This window comes from Henckelia pumila, unplaced genomic scaffold (assembly GCF_033568475.1).
Source record: "Henckelia pumila isolate YLH828 unplaced genomic scaffold, ASM3356847v2 CTG_418, whole genome shotgun sequence".
Lineage (NCBI taxonomy): Eukaryota > Viridiplantae > Streptophyta > Magnoliopsida > Lamiales > Gesneriaceae > Henckelia > Henckelia pumila.
This window is the reverse complement of record NW_027331823.1, coordinates 1,183-29,077: the sequence shown is the minus strand read 5'-3', so window position 1 is coordinate 29,077 and position 27,895 is coordinate 1,183. Positions and strand designations below refer to the sequence as shown.

At 34.6% G+C, this 27,895-nt stretch overlaps 3 long non-coding RNA genes across 4 annotated transcripts; all 3 read right to left on the bottom strand.

Annotated features, from left to right (window-relative positions):
- Positions 1–5,430: 5,430 nt before the first annotated feature.
- On the bottom strand, positions 5,431–7,795 carry LOC140871144 (uncharacterized). Its single transcript, XR_012147619.1, has 4 exons — positions 6,606–7,795; positions 6,397–6,524; positions 6,230–6,291; positions 5,431–5,534 (listed from the first exon to the last, which is right to left on the bottom strand). It is a non-coding gene; the product is annotated as an uncharacterized lncRNA (long non-coding RNA).
- Positions 7,796–9,264: 1,469 nt separating this feature from the next.
- On the bottom strand, positions 9,265–10,363 carry LOC140871140 (uncharacterized). The gene is made up of 3 exons (XR_012147616.1): positions 10,057–10,363; positions 9,770–9,953; positions 9,265–9,673 (listed from the first exon to the last, which is right to left on the bottom strand). It is a non-coding gene; the product is annotated as an uncharacterized lncRNA (long non-coding RNA).
- Positions 10,364–10,526: 163 nt separating this feature from the next.
- Positions 10,527–15,244, bottom strand: LOC140871143 (uncharacterized). Of its 2 annotated transcripts, XR_012147618.1 has the most exons (8): positions 15,055–15,243; positions 14,822–14,963; positions 14,372–14,467; positions 13,364–13,483; positions 12,896–13,079; positions 12,611–12,826; positions 12,309–12,434; positions 10,527–10,984 (listed from the first exon to the last, which is right to left on the bottom strand). It is a non-coding gene; the product is annotated as an uncharacterized lncRNA (long non-coding RNA). The 2 variants fall into 2 exon arrangements; XR_012147617.1 differs by having other exon boundaries at positions 14,822–15,244.
- Positions 15,245–27,895: the final 12,651 nt, after the last annotated feature.

Sequence of the window (27,895 nt, the reverse complement as noted above, 5' to 3'; positions counted from 1 at the left end):
GTGGGTTCGGGTTAGTATCGGGTTATACAGGTTCGGGTCGGTTCTAATCGGGTTGACGGGTTGATTCGAATTTTTTTTTGTACTTTTTTTAAAAATTTTACCTATATTTTTATATACTGTATATTTAAACAAAATTTATTGTATATTTATATTATAAATTTTCATCATTTACTATTTATTTTGTATATATTTTTTTATTTTTTTAAACAATTATTTATTTGATTTAGTGAATATACTTTAAATTTTATACAATTAGACCTTCAAATTTAAATAATATATAAGAGGGATTTTGTTATTATGTGTTTAAATTAAAAAAATTATATTTTTATTATTTTTTTAAATTTTTATTCAATTAAAAAAAAATTAAAAAAAATCGAAAATCAGGTTAAGAGAGTTTGGATTGAGCAATTTTTTAAATTTTTTTGTCAACTCGACCCGAACTCGACCGGCCAATCAGAATTGACACCCCTAAATCCGAGCGATCACCATAATTCAGTCATTATTCGGTTATCATGGAAAATGCATTGAGTTGACTCTTTCATGTCATTTAATTTTTTTTTAAAAAAAAACACAGTTTCTCGCTTATCATGGAATAAAGTAAATACTTAAATCTAGATACTGGATCTTCGATTGATCACCATAAATTCAGTCACTGTTGTTTTTTTCATGAAAAATTCATAACGATGAATTTTTCATATCATTTATTTTTAAAAAAAAACATAGTTCTCAATTAATCATGGAATAAGAGTAACTACTTATTTTGACCTACAAAATATCTATTTTAAAATTTCAGATACTTGATTTGGCTATTTGAATACACCAAATGTGTTAAAAAATAATGGATCTTCTAGCGATCACTATAAATTCATTCATTGTTGGGTTTTTCATGAAAAATGTATTGAGATGACTTTTTTATGTCATTTAATTTTAATTAAAACGTAGTTAATCACTCGTCGTGGAATAAAATTAAGTACTTATTATGAGTTACAAAGTACCAATTAATTTTGGGTTTCTTATACTTGATTTGTCTATTTGAATACTCAAAATTTTTAATAAAATATTGGATCTTCGAGCGATAACCATATATTTAATCATTGTTGATATTTTCATGAAAAATGAATTAGGATGACTCTTTCATATCATTTAATTTTAAAAAAATAGTTCATCATTCAGCATGAAATAAGAGTAAATACTTAATTTTACCTACAAAGTACCTATTTTTGGGTTTCAGATACTTGATTTAACTATTTGAATATTACAAATATGTAAGAAATATTGAATTTTCGAGCGATCACCATAAATTCAGTAATTGTTGTTCTTTTCATGGAAAATGCATTATGATGACTTTTCCATGTCATTAAATTTTTTAAAAAACATAAGTCTTCACTGATCATAGAGTAAGAGTAAGTGTTTATTTTGAATAATTGAGCATTATTAGACAATACTCAAGTATTATTGAAAGCAATTTTGTATCATCTTGTTATTGGCAAATGTTGTCACTTCAACCACTAAAATGTATATTTTTTAGAACACCAAATAATTGAATTGAGTAAATACTTAATTTAACCTACAAAATACCTAAATTGATATATCAAATAACTAATTTGGTATATTTGATACACATATTTTGTTTTAAAATACATTTGATATTCGAGTGGTCACCATAAACGAAGTCCTTCTAGAGTTTCCGTTGAAGATGCATTGTGATGAAGTATTCATGTAATTTAATACAAAAAAAAAAAAGAAACATGTTCTCCACTATCAAATTAAATAAGAGTAAATGCTAAATTTAACCTAAAAGTATCTAATTGCGATGCAAGATACCTGATTTAACTCATCTGATACCCATGTTTTGTTATAAAATATATTTGTATTATATTTTATAATATTCATTCATAATACTTATTGTTATTATGATCATACAATAATATAATTATTTTGATATTATACTTATTAGTATTCATCACAATATTATTGATATTCGTCCATTATATAATTTGTGTTGTGCACTCGAAGATCCAGTATTTTACTACAAATTATGAGTGTCTATGAGACCAAAGCAAGTATTTTACAACTTAAATTAGGTATTTTATTGGTGAAAAAAAGTATTTAAAAATTAAATGATTGTTTTTGAAAAATAAAATAATGACATGAATAAGTCATGTAAATTAGGAATAATAGATTATTAATATTGATGGTAACTGGAGTTTATAATAAACCAAACACAAGTTTATATCATATGATAGTTACCCTAAACCCTAAACTCTAACCCTAAAACCAATAACCTAAACCCTAAACCTTATGAGTATTTGGAAATATAAATTTTTTTAACAAAAAGTTAAATGACATGAATAAGTCATGTAAATGCATCCTCCATTGAAATGGAAGAAAGTTGATAAATTTGTGTTGAACACTTGAAGATCCAGTATTTTACTACAAATAATGAGTATCTATGAGACCAAATCAAGTATTTTACAATTGAAATTAAGTATTTTGTTGATGAAAAAAGTACTTAAAAAATAAATGATTTTTTTTTTGAAAAACAAAATAATGACATGAATAAGTCATGTAAATTAAGTGTAATAAATGATTGATATTGGTGGTCGCTCGAGTTTATAATAAACAAAACACAAGATTATATTCATATGATAGTTACCCTAAACCCTAAACTCTAACCCCTAAAACCAATAACCTAAACCCTAAACTTTATGAGTATTTGGAAATATAAATTTTTTTTAACAAAAATTTAAATGACATGAATAAGTCACATAAATGCAATCTCCATGTAAATATCAAGACATGGTGAATTTGTGTTGTTCACTCGAATATTCAATATTTTGATAGAAATTATAAGTATCGAAGAAACCAAATCAAGCATTTGAAATCTAAAATTAGGTATTTTGATAGTAAAAATAAGTACTTAAAAATATTAAATAATTTGTTGAAATGGTTTATTTTATTTTTTAAAAAAATAAAGGGAAAATTGCTATTTTAGTCCTGTATGTTTGTCACTTTGCGATTTCAGTCCTTTATATTTTTAGATTTCAGGTCTAGTCCGCTATCTTTATTTTTTTGGCAATTTTAATTCTTTTTCCGACGTGGCGCTGATGTGGCACAAATTCAGTGCTGATGTGGAGCTGGCGTGTACATTGCCACGTAAGCATTTTTGAATAAAAAGGACCGAAATTGCCAAAAATCAGAACATGCAGGACTAAAAATGAAATGTGAAAACATAGAGGACCAAAATCGCAAAGTGACAAATATATAGGACTAAATTTGCAATTTTTCCAAAAATAAATGACATAAATAAGTCACGTAAATTCAATCCATGAAAATATCAAGACTTGATGAATTTGTCTTGTTCACTTGAAGATCCAGTATTTTGGTAGAAATTATGAGTATTGAAGAGACCAAATCAAGTATTTGAAAACTGAACTTAGGTATTTTGATAGTAAAAATAATTAAGTACTTAAACAATATTAATAATTTGTTTGAAAATGGTTTTTTAAAAATGTAAATAACTTGAATAAGTCATGTATATACAATATCCATGGAAATATCAGGACTTGATGAATTTGTGTTGTTCACTCGGAGATCCGGTATTTTGTTAAAAATTATGAGTATCGAACAGACCAAATCAAGTATTTAAAAATTAAAATTATGTATTGTGATAGTAAAAATAAGTACTTAAAAAATATTAAATAATTTTTTTGGAAATGAAAAAAACACTAAATCTGATATCCATATTTTGTTTGAAAATACACTAAATAATTTGTTTGGAAATGAAAAAATACGTTTGATGTTCAAGTGGTTGGGCCTAACATGTTTTTAACCCGAACCCAAAATACGCCAACCCGAACCTGATCTTTTTCGTGTTGGACCGCGTCAGGTTGACAGGCCGTGTCCATATTTGACACCCATATTCCATTAGTGAGGAATTATTTTTTTAAAAAAAAAATTAAATGACGTGAAAATGTCATCCCAATGTATTTTTCACGAAAAGACGAACAATTATTGAATTTATAACGATCGCTCGAATATCCAGTATTTTATTACACATTTGAGGTATTCAAAGTGTCAAATCAAGTATTTAGAACCCAAAAATACGTAGTTTGTAGGTCAAAATAAGTATTTACTTTTAATCCATGATAATTGAGAAACAATGTTTTTTAAAAAAATTATATTTCAAAAGGAGATGAAACATGTATTTTTTTGTGAATAAAATTATATATTTATTTAAATAAAAATGAAAAAAATATAAGTTTATTTTTGTAGGGAGTTAATACTAAATCAATGGCATTGTCAGGTACTGAATCTTAAAAAATTCTGGCTAGGTACTGAATCATAAGTTCAACGTGTGCAGAGGGATTTTTTTCAAATTTACCCAATATTTTTTTTAAAAAAATTGTACTTCTTATTTATTATATCAATTTCTTATACAAATACACACGCGCACACACTGATACACAAATACACACGCACACACACTAAAATACACACAAAATCCCCAAATTTTAAACCCTAAAATCAAAATTATACATAAACTTTGAAATAAAAATCCGAGAAACCGAAATCACCTTCCTCCCACAACAGGCGGTGTTCGGCGGCGGCAGGAAAAAATGCTTCGACCAAATCAATCTCAAAAAATCTAAAAATGCGTATCACAAGAAGGCCTACATTGTGGGGTTTCCGAATCTATGATTATTTTCAAATTCTAGCCAAAAACAGAGGAGTAATGGGTCAGTTGAATGATCGAAAATGGGGAGAAATCAGAGAGAGAAAAAAGTGGAGAAGAAATGGGGAAGAAGGTCGAGGTCGGTGGAATTATATCAAAATTTGCTACGGTTTTTTCTAAAACCATAGCAATAAAGTGCTTCGCAATTTATTATCCCCAACGCCCAACCATTATTACCACTAGCAATCGAGGCACATGCGTTGCATGTGTATAACGAAATATATAAACTTTGGGTGTACATATTTGTATATGAACTTTTTATTATAAAAGTAGTTTATTGAGTTGCGTGTGTTTTAAAATTTTGAATATTTTAGTTGGAGTGCAATATAATTAGTGTATTAAATATTTAATTTTTGATTGAGTTTTGGTGTTTTCTAAAGCATGTGATGTGCAAATATAAAGACTACAAAAAGACGTATAGTGGTTCGGATCAATGTGATCCTACATCCACTTGATCCAAGTAGATCAATTCACCATCATCGAATATATAGTTGTATAAAGTAACTACATCACAATTTCACACAACATAGATTTCCTTTTAAGAGTGATACTTATACTCCAAGCATTAGGTTTTGATAGCCCGCAACCATTTCTTTGCATGACTGCTCTGAAATTTTGAATTGAGTATTAGTGAATACTGAAAAAAAATTTATTATCCATAGATGGAGCTAGCAAAATCACCTTCAATATCTTGAAGTTTGATGGAAAAGTGTATTCGACAATATCTACCTAGCACATAGAGTAGAAAATAAACTGCTGAAATTTAGTGAAATGACCTTTGATATCCTAAGGTTTTTACCTGCATCCAACTTTAGTGTAAGAAATAGATGAAGAAAAAAACTATTGAAAATAAAAGAATTATTTCAATTAAAATCTATCCAATAAACTATCAAATCCGACATAAATAACACTCAAACATAAATTGACAATGAGAAATATAGAATTTATTTACTAAACCATGAAATAGAATTAAAAAAATATGAGGAAATTAATATGATAAATTTAATGTCATGCTAACGTTAATAAGAAATATTGGAAAAGAAGTTAAAAAATCTTGAGATAAAAGGTCAAATGCTGAGACATACAATGCAAAATACTAATAAAAATTAAAATGGCACATAATTGTATCCATAAATATAATATTAAAATCACAAACTGAACAATATTGAAAAAAATAACAGGAATTCAAATACACAAATAAACAAAAAAACATATAACATACATTAAAACACTTGTCATTGTTGGAATTGTAAAAAAAATTTGACAATGTAAAGTAAAGTATATTTTGAAAATGTAACAAACAATATTATAATCATATAATATGCAATGTCGTATGGAAATTTTTATAAACTTATAATTCGAATATATTATCAAAAAAAACACCAAATAATCAGCCTCATTTTATGATTTATTTTATGAGAAATAACAAATAATAATACTTGTGAACAACCCACATTGAAAAACAAAACATAGCAAGGTTAAAGAGTTACTTACGTCAATTGGCTCCTAGGATCATGTGTTTTGCTTTGGTTTGTGTTTTTCGTTTACGTAGAAGCCTGAGGCTCAATAACATGTGCGCATCGGATTTTATGATTAGTAAACAACAATTTTAGTATGGGGTTAAATTTGTGGAAAAAAATCATTGTTATGGAGTTTCTTACTTGAACTAACTGAAGCAAATCAATTATGGTTGACGATGTTGTCAGAGGAAATTTTGTGTAACACACTATTTGTATTGTCCATTTGTATATGGCAACGTCTTGGAAAATATTTGTAATTTAGTGCACACCTGTACAACAAATGAAAAGGATGAGTTATTTTAATATTTGTGTAGAATGTAATTTTTAACTAAGCAAGTTGGCTTACTTACAATTTGATCATCCTCCATTAGGTAGCAATACGTCTCTGAAAATCACGTTTCTTGTGTAAACACCGGATCGACGCTCTAATTTTCCATCTTTGACCAAGATTTTTGTAGAATTTTGTGAGACTCCTCTTGAAAGTGCAACATAGAGCTGACCGTGGCTGAACACATGGTTACGCAAAAATATGCCAATATTTGGGATCGTTTGACCTTGTGCTTTGTTTATTGTCAAAGCAAAACTAAGTCTAATAGGAAACTGTCGACGTGTCAACTCAAATGGTAATCCAGATGTTTCTTCACTTTTCAAAGGCATTCGATGTAGAAAATATCTCGTACCCTTATAAGGACCTGTTATGATCTCAGCATCTATAAAATTTCTACCAAGATTGCGACAAATTAATCTTGTTCCATTGCATAGACCTAGTTCTGGTGCAACATTTCTCAAGAGCATGATAGGGCTTCCTACTTTCAATATGATTCTATGTGGAGGCAAACCACTGGGACTAAGGGAATTCAAGAATTCTTCTTGAAAAAGGTTGTGATTGTCGTCTGCTACACTATCCCAAGATGTATACTCTCTTTCCTCTCCCGGAAATGTGTGAATGAGCAATTCATTAATAATGTCAACATCAACATTTTTTGGAGTGATGATGGCTCTTCCAACCATATAGTTTGCATCATTCACATGATCTATCATATTAGGGAAAACAGAGTCAATCAATTGATGAATAGATTGTTCACCTTCCCATGGTATGATAATCGAATCTGGTAATTTTATAAAATCCTCATTCACAGTATGTTGCAATCCATCACCTACACGCAAGAGGAATTGTGAAAACTCCATATCTTGAGCAGATCTCATATTTTCTTGAAGGCGTATTATCTAAACGCAATGCCAGAATGTTGACCTTGAAATGCTTGCAGCAATCTGTGCTGCTTTTGATCCTCGTTTAACAACCGGTAGTACTTGCCGAAAATCACCACCAAAAATAATTGTCTTCCCTCCAAATGGAAATTGGTTTTCCATAATATCTTGAAAACTCTTATTAACACTCTCAAAAGCATAGCGATTTGCCATTGGAGCCTCGTCCCAAACTACAGCTGATGCACGCCTTATGAGTTCTGCAAGATCTGTCTGTTTTTTTATTCTGCAAAGTGTTGATGCGGTTGGTGTAAGTGGAATTTGAAAACGTGAATGTGCAGTTCTTTCCCTGGCAACAATGTAGCAGCAATTCCAGATGTTGCTACCGCAATGATTATTTTACCGGTTTTTCTTAATTGTGCCAACATTGAGCGGTACAAAAACGTCTTACCAGTACCTCCAGGACCATCAATGAAAAAAAGTTTTGATTGGTTTTGCATAATACTTTCCATGATGGTGTCAAATGCAATTCTTTGTTTAGGATTTAAACGTTCAATTGATCTCAAATCATCATTAGAAATCTGGATAGAAAGTTCATCTTCAATTATTCTAGGTAGTGGTGTGTCTTCAAGAAACTCAGCACTTAATGATGGCAAATCGAAATCATCAAGTTTTTTGTTGTACTGATGCAACAACCTTCGTAGCTCAAGCAATAATTTGTTTATAATGAAGTTACTTGATGAAATTGCTCTACCATAATCTTCACACATATAAGGATGATACTCATCCCATAGTTCTCGAACTCTGCCTGGTTCACAGAACACCAATATGGATACAAATAATCTTCTTAGGGAAGATGGCATTCTAACAGAGCATGCTTCTCGCATACATTGGTGGACATAATCATCTTGTTGCAAAAGTCCTCTATTTTCAGCAGCCTCTTTAAATGTTGAATATCGAACCTCATTTACAGTCATCAGTTCCTCAAAGGATCTTGGTCCCCTCACATGATTTAGAAGGACACGAAGATAAAACCTCTCACCTTCAGATGGAGACACGACATATACTCTTCCGACCACTTTATTGTTGCTTCTTCGACGAATCCACTTTTTTCCCGCTTTTATCCATGTGTAATATTGTGGAAATTCTTGATATAAATACTTTCCAGTCAACTGAGAATCACAATTCATTTTGAAAAACTCAGTAAGCATTGTCTTAGAGTTACCATCATCTGCAATTAGGTCACTTACGTGTTGTTCGGGATGAAAATAAATCAAATGTTGGTTAGGTGTATGTAATTGCAGCCTAATTACTGAAGGATACATCCTACTGAAGTCAAAAGAGAAAATTCTCCACAATGCTTCAGGTGCACAAATCCACCTTCCATCCACGTATTATTGGATTTCATCACAGTTTTGCCCATTTCGTATCTCTAGTGCAACCCGATCAGGACCTTTATGGATGTACTTGTATATGTACTTGACACATTTGATTCCTCCACACACTTCAACATTAATATGACAATCATATTTCAATAATAGGTATGGATTATATGGGACAACCCAACCATTATCAATGAAAAATTCATGATTGTTTGGAACTGATACTTGTGCACCTTCACGTCTTTGATACAAAGGATATGAATAATTTCCTTGAGATGTATACTCGACAAATGGCTTTGGAAAGTTCTTCTTACATTTTCCATTTATCATGCATGGAGAATTAGGATTGAGTAATCCACATGGGCCATGTACCATATGGGCGAGAACGGATTTGTGTAAATTGGGTTCTTCTGTCTTTGAAGGTATTTCAGCACGCACAATTGAGTCAAATTGATCTGGACTGCACAATTTGTCATTATTTTGAAATATGATCAACATATGGACATGAGGAAGACCTCTTTTCTGATACTCAATGACATACGAATAAGAGAGAATCTTTCCTAAAACTCCTCGATCTACAATATCTTTCTTAAACTCTTCAAATTTTGACCTAAATATCCTTGTAATCAAGTCAGGATGGTCTTGAGGTGATTGCCCAGGGAGTAGTTGATACTTTATCTCACTCCAATTTGGATTGCAAGTCATTGTAAGCATTATATCGGGTTTTCCATATGTTTGTACCAAATTCATGGCATCTTGATATCGCTGGTACATATCACGTGGACTTCCACCAAACGATGACGGTAGTACGATTCTGGTACCAACATTTCCTGGCGAATTTATTTTTAGAACATTGCATGAGATGTGTGTGTGTTGTAATATATGGTTTAAAGCATAATAATATTATAATTATTATGTTATTGTACCTGCATTATTTTCACCTCCATGTAAGCAATCTTGTAGTCCTTGATAAAGTTCTGAACGTATTTCACGTTGATTTGAACGTATCCATCGTAGCCTTTGAGATTCAATCTTTACATAATTTTCAACTACATATTGTTGAAATAGACGCCCTCCTCGCAGCAACAGTGATGGTGAATGTTCTCTTATCTGGGTGAATTGAGAATTAGAATATATGAGTTTAGATGTATATGTTAAAAAAAATTTAATTAAGAAGGATAATGATAGAGTATGATAGGTTTTTTTTGCTAACCTGTAGAATATACGCTTAGTAATTTAAGCATGTTAGCCGAGTACCATCGATATTTCGACTATTTATGTCCCAACCATATGTACCATGTGGCAGAAGGAGTGGATACTGCAGAGGATCATAGTAGCCAACTATATCTTGAATGCTGATTAGATTTCCACCTATTCCTTGTATAATAATATCTCGAGCATTCAAATTTTCTTCACATTCATTGTCGACAATGATAGCTGCAACTTGAGATGCTGTTGGTAGATTGTATTGATGTTCATTAGGTTGTTGTTGCCTAATGATGAGCCTACAGTTAGGTATGTCTTCACGCTGGCCATTTGTCGAAACACGTGTACAAATGGATTGTGTTCATCAAGAATTTTTTGTATCTTGATCAAGAGTTCTCGCCTTAGTTCTGGATTTTCTTGAAGTCTATTGTTTATATCATGATCTGCGTCTACAATCCACATCTGCATGTACCGTGGCCTACAGTTCTCATTTGGTAGAAGACTTCCAATGGAGTGATATATTGATCCATGCACACGAAATGAGTAAACTCCATTTGTACGTGTTGCTAAAGACTCATCCACGTTGACTCCCATAGATGTAAAAGAGAAAACATGGTTGTATGCCCTTATGTATTGCCGAAAATGTTTGCCCTCTTCATTGTTCATAGAATAAAGCTCTTGAAATTCAACTGGAGATGGAATAGGATCTAACTTTGTATTTCCATTTCGACAACAAAATTGTGATGTTTCACCATGAAATAATAGAGCTTGACAGTGTACACAAAGTGATGGGTGAGGCAACTGCCACTGATAATTATTCTCAAATTCGCTGAAATTTCTTGCTAGGTTATGATATCTACGTGGACGTGGAACTGGACGTGTACGTGGGCCTCGTTGTACGTTAGTAGTTACATTGTTTTCATTGAAGTTGATTTCTGCAAGATTGAATTTGGAAAAATAAAAATTAATTGAAATATACATATAGAACAGTGAACCGATAAAAATATGGAGACAAATTATTATTACATATTTTTTAAAAATCATATGTACATTTAAGGTAGCATATTTGCATAATTTTTATAATTTATATTTTACATTATGTATTTTCTAAATATATATATTTTAATCCTATATTTTAGCAATAGGTTGTTTTTTTCAACAGAAAAGTTCTATATTAGTTGTTTTGAAGGTTAATATGAACTATTTACAACCATGTTTTGTATTTTACATATAAAAGTTAAACTATTTCAAATGTTTTGAAGTAATACAAATATATTATAATTGAGCATAAAATTTAGAGAAGATGAAGAAAAATCTATTCACCTGGCAGATAGACTTTTATGAAATTACTAAAAAGTAAAAAAGAGAATTTGAGATATTAAATTGATGGCAGATCCATTAATAAAAATATTATTCAATAGAATTTGAGATATTAAAGTTGATTTTTATGAAATTATAAAATAGTGAATAAAGAATTTGAGAGAGAATATTGATGGCAGATCCATTAATAAAAACATTATTCAAGAGCTTAATTCAATGCACTTGATAAGACTTGGATTGTGAAGACATACTTTGTATTGTAATTATTAAACTAATGAGTTATGATATAGAGTGGATATTATGGCAGGTGGCAGAAGAAGTGTATATTGCAAAAGTAGTGAATATCTTTTCAGTGTGATACAATAAGATTGTGATTAGAATTTTAATTAAAAATAAAACTGTTGTTTTTTGTTCTTTAAATATGACAGGTATGAAACGTATATCAACAGTACTATAATTTTGTTTACATTTTTAACTTATGTTTTTATAAGCGTAACGGTGAAAAATTTAAAATGGTTCAGCAAATTTGTTTATTTAAAAAATATATTTAACAAATTTTAAATTTAAAACCTAATATAAAGACATATATATTTTTAAATATAAAAATGTTTATTAATATGTTTATATTTATATACCAAAAATAAATAAAAATAAGATAAAATAATATTATTTTTTGAAGACAAACTGTTGAACTGTTGAAGTGGTATTAAATCAGTTTATTGAATGAAGACAACGATTGGTGACCGGGTTGTTTTGAAAGGTAATACAAATAATTTAAAATTATATTTTGTATTTTACGTACTTGCAAAGAAAGTATGTTTTGAAATAAAATTTATAATTTGGGAATAAATCGGTTAAACTGGAACAGATCATGAATAATGCAAAAAAATATTACGTGTATATACTGCATCAATTATATATAAAGATATAGTAGAATACCTCGAGGAACATAATTTGTTTGTGGTGGACGGGTGCTACTACTTCCACGCTCAAAATTTGATGTGAAAGTTCGATAAGATATTGACTCTGTGCGACATGTTTGGCGCACCATAGTTGCATCAACAGCTAGCATGAATAACAGACATAAACTTTTTAAAAATTGATTGATGTGATAATATCTGAGAATGAGAATCATTTATGAGGTGTTGTATATTATATAAAATTATTTTAATTTTTTATATTTATCAATTATTTTACAATAAACTAATAATTTAATTCCAAATATTATAAAAGGTACATACAATTTTGACCGAGGTTATCAGTTGATTCATGAATCCCAGTAGTTGGTGCAAGTAAATCATTATTAGCATGAGAAGATACATCGGGAATTTATGAGCTTGAATTATTTTGTCTCCTCCGGTAAGTTTCACGAGAGCGAGCCAATTCCGCGTTTCTTGTTTGTTCATTCAATGACTGTCGTCTATTACGCTGCGCCAATCTCCAATTTAGTTGCTGAGCTGTTGAACAATATTTTTATATTGTAAGTGGAGCAGTTGTATAACTAAATTTTGAATTATATAACATACAATGTTGGTTTGACGTAGAATCTGGGGAAGTGAAATTCATTCTTCTTCTTTCTTGGTAATTTGATCGACATCGAGCAAGGTAGGATTGTCGTTGTTCTTGGGTCAAAGAATGTATTCTTCGACGCTCAGTTAGTGCTAGCATTTGACGTCTTTCATTATCGTAAGAGTTGGAGTTTGTCATGTCCTACATAGCACCATAGACCAATAGTTACAATTTTTTTTTGAAATTTTAAGGATTATTTTTACTCATTACTTTGCTCTATCTTTAATTTAATATATTTAAAGAAGAATTCGTAAATATATTGAGATGAAAGCAAAAGTATAAAAACCACTTAAAACAAAAGTAAGAGTATAAAATTATTTAGTTTTGATCTTTTTTTATAAAAATTTTGTCAATATATAAAACTCAAAATAAAAATAGAATGTTTAAAATTATTTGAAATTTGTTGAAAAGAAAAATTAAAATACCTGTTGTGACCTTTGTTCTTGATGTGCGATGTCATTTTGGATAGAAATTGTGTTATTGACATAATTGTCAGGTCTATGTTGTCCCGAACCACTGGCCTCCATTTTTAAAAAATTAATCTTCTGGAAGAGAAATATATTAATATCCGAACAAAGCTAACATAAAGTTCAAGGTAAACCGATGTTGACAATATAAAATATAATTAAAATATTTGAAGAAACTTAAAAAATAAGGAATAAATTATGGTAAATTTCATTGTGGTCTATGAACACAAAATTTTAAAAATAAGTGAATTGTAAAGTCAAGATATTACAAAATATTTTAACATTATCAGACTTGCAAAAACATTCTATTAATGTACTGTACGTGAGCAAATTATGATTCAATCCCCTTTACCGCATTTCTTTGAACTTCATGTGGGTTTCATCGCCATTCTTTCCAAAACAATTAATTAAATAATTGTAGGTGACGAACTGATGATATCGGGCTCAAGTTTCTCTTAATTGAGGGTCCTTGAATTAAAATTGAAGCTCCATTGTTCGATATTGGTTTGAAATATTTCAAAATTTACAAAAAAAAATACTATATTGGTTAGAAGCTTTTTTGAAAATATTTTAAAAAATACAATATTGTTTAAAAGCATCAATTAATCTAGCATCGTGAAAGTAATAGAAGATTTTGTGTGGAATCATTCTTCATTACAGAGGAACTTGTATATTTACTTTTTTATGAAAAATTTTCGTAATTATAGATGCCCAGAAATATAAATAAGAACAATACTCCCGTACACCTATAAAAAATCCACGACTTAGAAATTGTTTATGAATTCATCACCATAAATAAAATCTCGTTCAACATGCATAGGCATTAAGATTTGAAAATTCAGAAACTATAGTTCTTTGCATACACAACATTAAATAAGCTCCCAAAGGTAGAAAAATACAAAAAATCGACACAGATTGATTACTTAAAAATGTGAGAAGTAGTAACATCGGATTAACAATTGATACCTGAGCAAGTTAGGTGACGTCAACAGGGCGATCTGAAACGGGCTTATGTACAGGAGGATTGGCAGCAGCAGAAGGTCTTGAGGATGCCTGACATGCCTGAGAGCAATCACATATCAATACACAAATGTTCCATTGGAAACACTTCATATGCACTATTGTGTAGCATTATTAAAATGAAAGATTGAGCCATATCTTTTACTAAAGGTAGGCAAAATTCAATATTCTGTTTACATTTCATTCAAGTATAAACATCAGCATTAAAAAATTATATTTTCTATATAAATGTCAAAGCTTTATGTATCATGTAGTTTAATCCAACAACAGCAACCAAGATGTGTAATATTACGAAGCATCAAAAATTTTCAGAAAAATTAAGTAAACAACAACGACGTGTCGATACAATCCCATGTAGAAGAAGAAGCAAAGAAAGACCAAATCGAAGCAAATTACCTTAAATCGTAGTGGGGTTGCTTGTCTGAATAAACTCAGAAACACATTGAAAATCCTTAATAAAATGCTTCGTGAGCCTAAAATCAATTGTTATGGTATGTGAAAGGAAATCAAAGGGAACAAAAGGGAAATTAAAAGAATCCTGCAAGTAACCAAAAAAATTATGATTAAAGACGCAAAGATAACAAAAGCAAAATTAAAACAATCTTGCAAGAACCCAAGTAGAAAATCACATTCAAATCGGCTATCATGAGACGCAGCGTATTCGGAAATGGATTTCGTGCAGAGAATACAGCCGAAGATTTTGATAAGGAATAGTGACGTGGGGTGTTTACTATAAGTATTGGAAGTGGAAAAAACAGACGGTGGAATTGATAATCTGTGAAAGCCGAAGAAGAAGCAACCACCATCTAAGAATTTCGATTGTACTGTTGCACAAAATCTGCCTGTTGCGATTTTTCTGTTTGAGAGAGACGGATGAATTTGACCTAAGGTTTGAATATTGAAGAGAGGAGAGAATAAACCGACTTATCCCAAATAAAATAAAACTTCTTATACACGATCTGAAATTGGAATTTGAAAAATAATCTGAGAAAGGAAAAACGTGAATGGTATCAGGGGCAATTATGGGATATCAAAAATCAGACCAAGACACTACAGTTTTTAAAAGGTGTGTAGACTTAATAAATAGTAAAAGATTGTTGAATCCGACATTTTGGTGATAACAAACAACAACTCATTGTATAGGAATGTGCTGCCAATCTTTTGTATTTCAGGAATCTACTACAACTCCTACCGCAACCGTCTAAACCCTTCAAGTTATCTACCGGAAGCTTGTCAACCGCCTTTGTCTCTCGACCGGTTGCAGTCACAAGCCTATCGACTGGTTATTCAAACCAGCAGAGGATAAATCTATCTACCGGTAGAATGCCAACTGCTTATCAAGATATCTCAAGACAAATACTTGTGACAAGACGTTCATTGCAAGATCTTTTATCAAAAGAAGAACCGGCGTATCAGAAGATCTGTTGACTCTTGCATCGAGACAACAGGTTGCACTAAAATGGCAAAAACGCAGAATGGCTACAGATAAAGCATTTGACCGTTTATACCAGTTTTGGACCCTGGAAGTTGTCTGCATTTAAAGAAGTGTACGATCTTCATGCAGAAGCATCAATGCATTTATGAAGCATTAAATGTGCATTCAATGCAGCATCAGAACGTTCAAAATAAAGACGTTGATGATTGACCTATATAAAGGGAAGATTGCTCAAGAAGTGACAAGAAGACAAGCAACACGAAAAATCTCAATCAACTCAATCACTTGAATACTATCAGAAGTCCTCATCTGATATACTGAAGCAATACTTGAGCACACTTACAAGATCATTCACTTGCTGCTCAAATAAACCCTCGCCTACAGTTTACATATCTGATCTTCAAGGATCATCCTAGGGTTTCCAAGCCTCTCGACCGCTCTGCAGTTTGAGAAGCTCAACCGGACTGTATTCATTATTGAAGAGACTTGAAGCTACTCTGAAAGCTTCCACCAGTCTGATAAGAACTGAGAATCTTATCTGTGTAAATCTAGGAGTTTCGGATTAAGCATTGGATAAGTCCTAAGTCTGAAGTGAGTGTATTGCAAGACGTTGTAATAACCAAAGTCTTCTAGTGAATTCCTTCCTAAGTGGAAGAAGGGGAGACGTAGAAGGATTAAGCCTTCGAACTTCCATAAATCGTGCCTTAGTCTTTACTGCATATTTATCTTATATATTGCTCATACATCGTGTTATAACTTGCTTTTGCATCACTAAAACCTCTGAACTATTTCCGCACTATTTAAGTTGTTCAAACCGTTTTAGAAGTTGAGAAAATAGATTAAGTGAACTAAACTTCACTTGATCATTTTGAAAAGAAAGAAAATAAGTTTCAGAGTGTATTCACCCCCCCCCCCCTCTACCCTCTGAACCGATCCCAACAAGTGGTATCAGAGCGGGTTCCTTTCTCAACTGCTGATCTAAAGTTTTAAAATCATGACTTCTTTCAACAAAATTCCTATGTTTTCTAAAGAAGATTATGATGACTGGAAAATTCACATGCAGGCACATCTTGCAGCACAGGACGATGACATGCTATATGTCATAACAGACGGTCCTATCAAAATCATGAAGGTCAACCCAGCTCTAACCGATGGTGCAAGACAAATGATTGAGAAACCAAGAGCTGAGTGGACTACTGAGGACAAAAAGAAGGCCAATCTTGACAATATGGCCCGGGACATCCTATACAAAACACTGGACAAGAACATGTTCAGCAAAATCAAGTCATGCTCCACAGCAAAGGAGATTTGGGAGAAGCTCACTCAGCTGTGTGAAGGAAATGACCAGACCAAGGAAAACAAGCTCACCATGGCCATTCAAAAATATGACAATGCCAAAATGAAGCCAGGGGAAACCATGGCTGAATTTTATGAACGGTTCAGTAGTATCATTTGTGATCTTATTGCTTTAGGAAAAACTTATACTAACCGTGAAATTGCTGTGAAGGTTATGAGAGCTTTGCCCAAAGAATGGGAGATCAAGACAGTGGCCATGAGGGAGTCAAAAGACTTAAGCAAGGTTGAATTGCATGATCTCTTTGCAGATCTCAAAGCCTACGAGTTCGAGCTCAACATGAGGACAGAAGATGAACCATCTACCTCTCAACCAACCAAGGCCTTAACCTCAACGGTGATACGTCCACCGGTCGAGGAAGCTCCAAAGAGATCAGCTGAGCAAATCAGCAACGAAGCCATGACACTCTTTGTCAAGAAATTTGGTAGATTTATGCGTAAAAACAGTTCTAAATTTAAAAATTATCATAAATCGGACCATACAGACGATGATGGTCCTACTTGTTTTAACTGTGGCAAGCCAGGCCACTTCATTGCAGATTGCACCAAGCCTAAGAGCAATGATCAGAAGCAATTCTTCGAAAGAAGAAGGGGCAAGGAGGACAAGAGGACGTTTAGAAAAGGAAGAGACCAAAGGGTTCTAGTAGCAGACGAAAGCAAAAGCAAGTGGGCTGAGTCTGACTCTGACAACCCCAATACCGGAAGCTCTTCAGATGACAGCGATGATGAAAAGGTGGAATGCCTTATGGCTGACATCGAAGAAGAAGCTGAGGAGGTATTTGACTTTAGTTCACCTGAATTTACTCACAGTGATCTAGTTACTGCTTTACATGAAATGACTAATGAATAAAAAGCATTATCCAAGGAATTCGAGGAGGTAAAGGCAGAAAGAGCTGACCTAAAAGATAAGTCAAGCGAATCAAGCTGCATGCAGCGAAAAGAGCTTGATGGTCTTAAGGTCAAGCTAAGTCTGCTGGCTACTGAGAATGACACCTTGAAAAGAGTGTTCCAAGCAACCTTGACTGAGAACAAAAAACTACTTGAAACAATTAAGGCTTGGAATAAATCTTCTGTAACCATTGACAAGATTCAAGAAATCCAAAGACCGGCACATGACAAAACCGGTCTAGGGTTTGGAACAAATGAACAGTCTATGGAATCTTGTATTCAGTCAAGCCTGGACAAAGGCAATCTTAACAAAATAAGATTTGTCAGGTCCAGCACGATATATGAACATGATGAGTGCAGCTTTGACAAAAATCAAAAAGTATCTAACGAACGAAGCTCTAAGCATAGAGGGCTGGGATATGTGGATCCCCAGATCTCTAATCAAAGAGGAACTTGGATTAAACCAAAACCTAATGAAAGAAGAAAGGGAAACCAATCTAATTTCAAAAGGCCATGGAATGAGTCTAACTACTCTAAGAGAAGATGGTCAAAAGAGAAGCCTTACTAGTACTTTAATTGCAGGCCAGTTCAAAAGAGGTACAGGCTAACTGATAAAGATAAAAAAAGGCAAGCAGCACACAGCAACCTCACAAGCACACACATTTACTGCTTATCGACCGCACAGATTTCTGGACACACACACGGGCAAACCTGTAAGGGTGTTCCAGGTGTGGTTCCCGAAAGGGCTAATCCAACCTGGACCCTACTAGATATGGGTACCAAAAGTTCTTCACTTTTTGCAGGTACTAAAAGTCCAAACGGGCGAGAAGACCACTTCTATCAAGGACACTACCTGGTACTTAGATATTGGTTGCTCACGGCACATGACAGGGAATCCAGAACTTCTAACAGAAGTTGTGTTGTGCAAAGGACCAAAGATCAGCTTTGGAGACAACTCCAAAGGTAAAACCGTGGGTAAGGGTAAGATTATCCATGGTAACATCATTATTAAAGATGTGTTGCTTGTTGACAAACTGTGCTATAATTTGATAAGTATTAGTCAACTATGTGACAATGATCATTCGGTCGAGTTTCACAAACACACTTGCATCATCAAAAATGACAAAGGTGAGACTCTTATGACCGGTGTAAGAGACCTAAACACCTACAAGGTAAACTGGTCTTGCTCACATATTTCTTCACCTACTTGTCTTACTGCTCATCATGATAAACATTGGTTGTGGCATAAGCGGTTAAATCATCTAAATTTTAAGTCCATCTCTAACTTGAGGAAGCATGATTTGGTTTCTGGTTTGCCTGAAGGAGATTTTATAAAAGACAAAGTTTGTCCTGCTTGTCAACTAGGAAAGCAGGTGAGAGCAACCTTTAAAAATAAAGGGTGTATGTCTTCTTCCAAATGCTTAGATTTACTTCACATGGACCTATTTGGTCCTATACCAGTAAGAAGCATAGGGGGAATGAGATATACTCTTGTTGTTATAGATGACTTTTCTCGATTTACTTGGGTCATCTTTCTCTCTTCAAAAGATCAAACTGCACCTCACCTGATTAAGCTTTTTAAACGCTTGCAAAATGAACAATCTACTGTGATAGATAGAATCAGGAGTGATAGAGGGACTGAATTTTTAAACACCACTCTTATGACTTATCTAGATGATCAGGGAATCAAGCATGAGTTGTCAGCTGCTAGATCCCCACAACAAAATGGGGTGGCTGAAAGAAGGAACCGTACTTTAAAAGAAGCAGCCAGAACTATGATTGCTGATTCAAATGTTTCTCAAAGACTTTGGGCAGAAGCAGTTAACACAGCTTGCTATACTCAAAACAGATCTATGATTAATAAACGATTTAACAAAACTCCATATGAGATCTGGAATGGCACAAAACCTGATATTTCATACTTCAAAATTTTTGGGTGCAAATGTTTTATCCACAACAATGGCAAAAATCATTTGACAGCCTTCGATGCCAAAGCAGACGAATGAACTTTTATTGGTTACTCAGCCGTTAGCAGAGCTTATCGAGTGTTCAATCAAAGATCACTAACGGTCGAGGAAACCATTCATGTTATTTTTGATGAATCTACTCTTTGTACAGAACAAACTCAAGGGAGCATAAATGATCTGAGTCATAGACTAGAAAACACAAATCTACAGGAAGAGAGTGACAGTGATCCATATCCTCCAAAGAAGGATGATCTAGTTCCCTCTACCGTGTGTGATCAAACAAGGCCAGAAGAGGATCCACCGGTTGATAACGATCCTCCTGCCAATGATGATCCAGTAAACGAGGACGTTCATCAACCAATTGATGACAACCCTTTAGGGAATTATTTTAGGTGGAACAAAGATCATCCACCTGGGTTGGTCATAGGTGACCCTTCTGCTCCTCGAAAAACACGTGGTCAAATGATTAATGAATTCTTGCATGCAGCTTTCATATCTCAGGTAGAGCCCAAGAAGATAGATGAAGCTCTATCAGATGCCAGCTGGATTGAAGCTATGCAAGAAGATTTGAATCAATTCACCCGCAACAATGTTTGGCATCTAGTTCCTCGACCGGAAAATCAAAATGTGATTGGAACTAGATGGGTGTCTCGTAACAAGCTCGATGAACATGGCACTGTTGTGCGTAACAAAGCTCGGCTTGTTGCACAAGGATTCAGACAAGAAGAAGGCATAGACTTTGAGGAATCCTTCGCACCAGTTGCAAGACTAGAAGCAATCCGCATCTTTCTTGCCTATGCAGCTTTCAAGGACTTTAAAGTTTATCAAATGGATGTCAAGTCTGCATTCCTCAATGGTCTACTTCAAGAAGAGGTGTACGTTGAACAACCACCAGGTTTTGTCAATCCTACTCATCCTCAATATATCTATAAACTTGACAAAGCCCTCTATGGATTAAAACAAGCACCGCGTGCATGGTATGATACATTACTAAAATTTTTACTGGAACATGATTTCCAAATTGGAACGATCGATAAGACCTTGTTTAAATTTGTAAAAGGTGATCATGTGTTACTAGTACAAATTTATGTTGATGACATTATATTTGGGTCAACTAACCCCAAGTTGTGCTCAAAGTTCTCTAAGATGATGCAGGAGAAATTTGAAATGAGCATGATGGGCGAGCTAAATTTTTTTCTTGGATTGCAAGTGAAGCAACTTGAAACTGGAATATTTATCAATCAATCCAAGTATGCCAAGGAATTGGTAAAGAAGTTTGGAATGGAACAGTGCTCAACTGTATCTACCCCCATGAGTACATCAATCAAGCTTGATAAAGATGAAGGGGGAATCCCGGTTGAGGTAACAATGTATCGAGGCCTTATTGGCTCATTGCTTTATTTGACTGCCAGTCGACCGGATATCATGTATTCAGTTTGTTTATGTGCTAGATTTCAAGCAGCACCTAAGCAATCTCATTTCATTGCCGCCAAACGAATAATTAAATATATTAAAGGAAATACTAATGTGGGTCTTTGGTATCCCAAAGATTCAAATCTTAATCTTATTGGCTATTCAGATGCAGATTATGCAGGTTGTAGAATTGATCGCAAAAGTACAAGTGGCACATGTCAATTCCTTGGAGATAGACTAATTTCGTGGTCAAGTAAGAAGCAGACATCAATTGCTACCTCGACCGCCGAAGCAGAATACCTTGCTGCTGGCAGCTGTTGTGCTCAAATACTTTGGATTCAACAGCAGCTTAATGATTATGGAATCCGGTCGAGTGAAGCTCCAATCTACTGTGACAATACAAGTGCCATAGCCATCACTCACAATCCAGTGATGCACTCTAGGACAAAGCACATTGATGTCAGGCATCACTTTATCCGAGATCATGTCTTAAAGAAGGAAATCAGGCTGGAATACATCTCTACCGATCAGCAAGCAGCAGACATATTCACCAAGCCTTTACCGGACGCTAAGTTTTCATATTTTCGAAATATTCTTGGATTAGTAGATCTAAGTTAGTATGCATGCTTTTAGGGGGAATGATTGCTAGTATGACTTTAATAGCTTAGCTGTTACATTGCCATAAATGTTGGCATATCATCCGCCTTTAGCTAGTCTCTGACAGGCTCCGTACTAACAGCTTTGTGTTTTGAACCAAATGACATTAATTGGGCGCGGTGATTATACTCTTCAAAACTTTTTGAATTTTAAAAATACTTTTCATGACATCACCATATGGCCCATAGGTTCCTATATATATACTTCTTTACACTCGTATATCAACCTTTCACCGTTGCTAAAGCTTTCATATTGCATTAAAAGTTCTATCGTATTACTATCAAGCCTTTGCTTACTCTCTGCTCGAGTTCTTATCTACAGCTATCATGTCGATCCAGAAGACTTGCCTTGCAATCAACTTTGATTCCGTTCTTGAGGCAAACAATGCAGGAATCACTGAGGTCTTCACCATGCTTGAAGCCTCTGGACTGAAGAAGTTTTTGGGAAGCAGCGCCATCTGCGATCTGCCTATCTTGAAGGAGTTCTTTGCAACCGCTCAAATCAAGCATGGGACTGTCAAATGCTTGATCCGGACAGAGTCCTACTCCTTCAATAAAAATTTCTTCGCCAGCACATTTGATCTGCCCTCCAGGGGTTTGACAAAATGCGCGGATCTTCCCGATGGTAACTGCTCATACTGGTTGAAGGAATTCTCAACCACTGATGCTCCGATCAAACTGCCAGCTCAGAAGACATCTCTTAAAGCTCCATTCAGGCTATTGACCAACATCGTGGCCAAGAATCTTCTTGCCAAGGCTGGATCGTACGACAAGGTGACGATGGAGAAATTCCAATACATGGCTTGTATCGCCTCCAAAATCAACATCAACTGGTCAGACATATTGTTCACTACTTTATGTGAAATGATCAGGGGAAAAGGGCAATCCGAGGGATTTGCTCTGCAAATTTGCCACACCTTGAGCGTCCTTGGAGTAGACTTCTCCAAGACTGAGCCTCTGCATCCCACCAAATGGCTCAACAAGTCTACAATCTTCAAGTTTCTGAACAAGAAAGAGGTTTCGGTCGACACTCTGCCTTCAACCGCAAGTGTTGTTGCTGTCACTCAACCGCTTTCAACAGTCCCAGTAGCGGCCAAACCAGCTCATACCAAGAAATCTGCCAAGCATCAACTTATCATAGAGTCTGACTCTGAAGAAGAATCACGTGAGAATGTTCCACTGATTCAAGCCTTCAGCAAGTCATCTCCTTCTGTCTCCAAAGCAGCTGTGCCATCCACGCCTGCAGGCGAGAAGAAGAGGCAACACAAGAAGTTAAAGTCCCTTTCTGGACTTGCTCCTACCGTTCCAACACCAATTCTGCCAACGGTCGAGACTACTACCACTACTGCTACTACTGCTCCACGTCCTACCAAGGGTGTGATAATCATGGAAGGTGCCTCATCAACTCCAAAGGTCACTCTCGCTGATCCCAAGGACAAAGGGAAAGGTGTGATGATCTACTCACCTAAGGCTCAACCAGCAGCTACTGTAGAGCTCAACTTGATCATCTCTCACGTTCTCCGCACTGTCAAGCGTCACCTACAGCGCTTTGACAGATGGCATCATTCCCGTACTCACCTGACGCTTGCTCAAATATTTCCTAAGTAGAAAGCTCTGAACGTCATTGAGCAGAAGATGCTTCTTTTTGCTGACACTGAAGACATTGTGGAGGCTCTGGGAAGAAGACAGCTCATCGACTTGAAGCTTCGAGGAAGCCTGATATCTCTGTTGATTACTGAGCGTGTCAATAACTTCAAATCCAAGAGTCCTACCGCCGCTGATGACTTTGTGATTTTGACTGGACTACAGAATAGTCTACGTCAAATCACTCAACTACTTTAGCACTTCCAAGCTCTTAACAACGTAAAGACGACAGCTTCAGCAGCTTGTATACAGGCTTATGGACTGGAAGCACAGGTGATGATGAAGACTTTTCTTACCCAAGATCAGGGTGAAGAAGACGTCTCTGCTATTACTCTTTCAGATGGGATTCTGACCGGTCTCATCACTGCTGACCTGTTTCAATCATCCGCTCTAAGATCGAGTGTGGCAGCATCTTCATCGGTCGACCCCGCCTCAACCGCAGTCCAAGCAGTAATTCAACCGGAAGCAGCTGTGACTGCTCACTCATCTCCAGCGGCGACCGCTCACACCTCTCCAATCGTCTACAAGATTCTTTAGAAGTGATTGAACAAGAAATTTCTGTCACCTCTGTGACAGAGGCTCCTTGCAGCAGTGAAGCAGTAGTGCCCCCAACAGAGATACCAAGCACTATTGTATCACTTGCACCTCCAGAACAGCCAGTGACTGATGCTGACCCAGCACTTCAACCGTCTCCATCTACTGAAAAGTTTGTGGAAGATCTCCTAATGGATGAACCGAGTGCTGATCCTGCTACTCCACCAACCATCTTGGCTGCAGTCGAGACCCCTACATCTCCAACTGTACCACTATTGGAAGGTTCATCAGCTAGCTCACCAGCCAGATCACCAGCATCACATCATCTTGAGTCTGGCCCGGCTTCACCAAGGAATGACACACAGAGTCAAATGCTTCAGACTGATGACTCATATATTGAAGCCATGGCAGCAGCTCTGGATCACACATTGATAAATAGGCTTCATGAGCTCATGCAAACAGTTCGATCCGTTTCACAAACCATCACAAACACATCCTCATGGGTTGACAATTCACGCACGACGATGATTCGGCATTTTGAGACCGTGTCTAGAGACCTTGCTCATCTGTCCAAAGAGATCACTGCCCATCATCGCACTCAAATCCAAACGCTCTCTACCGTCTCCGAACAAGTTGTCAGATCCGAAAAACGCCTTCATAGGCAGTTGAATGATCGGATGGACACTATGCAAGCTACTCTAATTGCTCAACTAGATGCAAAAATTGATACTATGCAAGCCTGCCTTGGCACTCAACTCACTGAGATCATCCTTCGACTCAACCAAGGTGTTGCCAAAAAGGGGGAAGAAGAGCAACGAAGAGCAGCAGAGGCAAGAAGACGTGAAGAAGAATCCAGAAGAAAGGAAGAAGCCGACAGAAGAAGAAGAGAAGGCGATAGGTCAGGAGGAGCCAGTTGGTTCAAAAGATGAACAACTTGTCTCTTCTTTACTTATCGCAGCTGTATCTCATTTTTGTTTTTCTTCAGTAGGTGTAATAAGAATTCTTATTGTAATTAATGAAATTCATTCTCTCAATGAAGTTCATTTTAATGCTTTCATATTGTTTTCGGAGCACTTAAGTTTTGTCATCACCAAAAAGGGGGAAATTTTTGAATCCGACATTTTGGTGATAACAAACAACAACTCATTGTATAGGAATGTGCTGCCAATCTTTTGTATTTCAGGAATCTACTACAACTCCTACCGCAACCGTCTAAACCCTTCAAGTTATCTACCGGAAGCTTGTCAACCGCCTTTGTCTCTCGATCGGTTGCAGTCACAAGCCTATCGACTGGTTATTCAAACCAGCAGAGGATAAATCTATCTACCGGTAGAATGCCAACTGCTTATCAAGATATCTCAAGACAAATACTTGTGACAAGACGTTCATTGCAAGATCTTTTATCAAAAGAAGAACCGGCGTATCAGAAGATCTGTTGACTCTTGCATCGAGACAACAGGTTGCACTAAAATGGCAAAAACGCAGAATGGCTATAGATAAAGCATTCGACCGTTTATACCAGTTTTGGACCCTGGAAGTTGTCTGCATTTAAAGAAGTGTACGATCTTCATGCAGAAGCATCAATGCATTTATGAAGCATTAAATGTGCATTCAATGCAACATCAGAACGTTCAAAATAAAGACGTTGATGATTGACCTATATAAAGGGAAGATTGCTCAAGAAGTGACAAGAAGACAAGCAACACGAAAAATCTCAATCAACTCAATCACTTGAATACTATCAGAAGTCCTCATCTGATATACTGAAGCAATACTTGAGCACACTTACAAGATCATTCACTTGCTGCTCAAATAAACCCTCGCCTACAGTTTACATATATGATCTTCAAGGATCATCCTAGGGTTTCCAAGCCTCTCGACCGCTCTGCAGTTTGAGAAGCTCAACCGGACTGTATTCATTATTGAAGAGACTTGAAGCTACTCTGAAAGCTTCCACCAGTCTGATAAGAACTGAGAATCTTATCTGTGTAAATCTAGGAGTTTCGGATTAGGCATTGGATAAGTCCTAAGTCTGAAGTGGGTGTATTGCAAGACGTTGTAATAACCAAAGTCTTCTAGTGAATTCCTTCCTAAGTGGAAGAAGGGGAGACGTAGAAGGATTAAGCCTTCGAACTTTCATAAATCGTGCCTTAGTCTTTACTGCATATTTATCTTATATATTGCTCATACATCGTGTTATAACTTGTTTTTGCATCACTAAAACCTCTGAACTATTTTCGCACTATTTAAGTTGTTCAAACCGTTTTAGAAGTTGAGAAAACAGATTAAGTGAACTAAACTTCACTTGATCATTTTGAAAAGAAAGAAAATAAGTTTCAGAGTGTATTCACCCCCCCCCCCTCTACCCTCTGAACCGATCCCAACAAAGATTAATTAAATTGTACCAATTTTTGAGACGGTTTTTAAAAAACCATTGAAATTTTTTGCAACGGTTTTTAAAAACCGTCGCAAATGTTAAAAATCGTTGCAAGCAAAATCTCCGTTTTTTTTGTAGTAAATAGTGGGGAAGGGGGGGGGGGGGGGGGGGGGGGGGGGGAGGGGGGGGGGGAAACACACACAAACAAAACAAAAACAAAAAAACATGTAAATTATCGTAGTAAAAATACAATTCACTTTTAACATGAATGTAAATGAAAAACCTACAAATTACGATATTAAAAATGAAAATTTACAGTTAATATAATCAAAATTAGAAAAAATACAAATTACAAGAAAAAAATATAATTATTCATTTTTCTTCAATTCCTAAATACTCTAGTTTACATTATATATTAATTAAAATAAACCAATTTAATATTAATTTAAATAAATTCTGACGTAATTTTTCATTCATCTTTCCAAATCAAAAAACAAACAAAATAAAATTATTTTATTTTACAATATAATTTCTCCAAAATCCAACATAAACCAAAAGGGAAAAAAATTGGGTTCACTATTTTGTTTCATCTTAGATTTTGGTTCATTAAGTTTTCACGTTTCAATTTTTGACTATAACTTTTAACTTTTAGTTATTTTAGTTGAATTATTAACATAACATTTGATAATTAAAAAATTTTCGATGTCATGTTGATATTTTTTTGTGTCACATCAACACTCTGATTAAATGAGATTGAAATCAAACAAAAAAAAAATCAAAAATAATACATCAAAACTAAACTTCAAAAACTTACCCAATCAAAATTAGGGATGACAATTTTTTCCGCGGGTTCGGGTACCTGCGGGGAAAATCCGAAACGAAACGGGTTTGGGGGAGTATTTTCGGGTATGGGTTCGGGTTCGTGAATTTTTAAAAATCCCCGAAATATATTGGGGCGGGTATGGGGATGCTATCCCCATCCCCGAACCTGCCCCGATAATAATAATAATAATAATAATAATACAAATATTTTAATTATAAAATTTTATTAAATCTAAAATATTATTAAAAAATTAAAATTAAAGTATTATTATTATTTCGTTAATATATTTTTTTATACATTATATATAATACATTCTTTTATGATATCTTAGTTTTTTATAACATAAAAATATTATTTGAATCTCATTCATTTTACATACA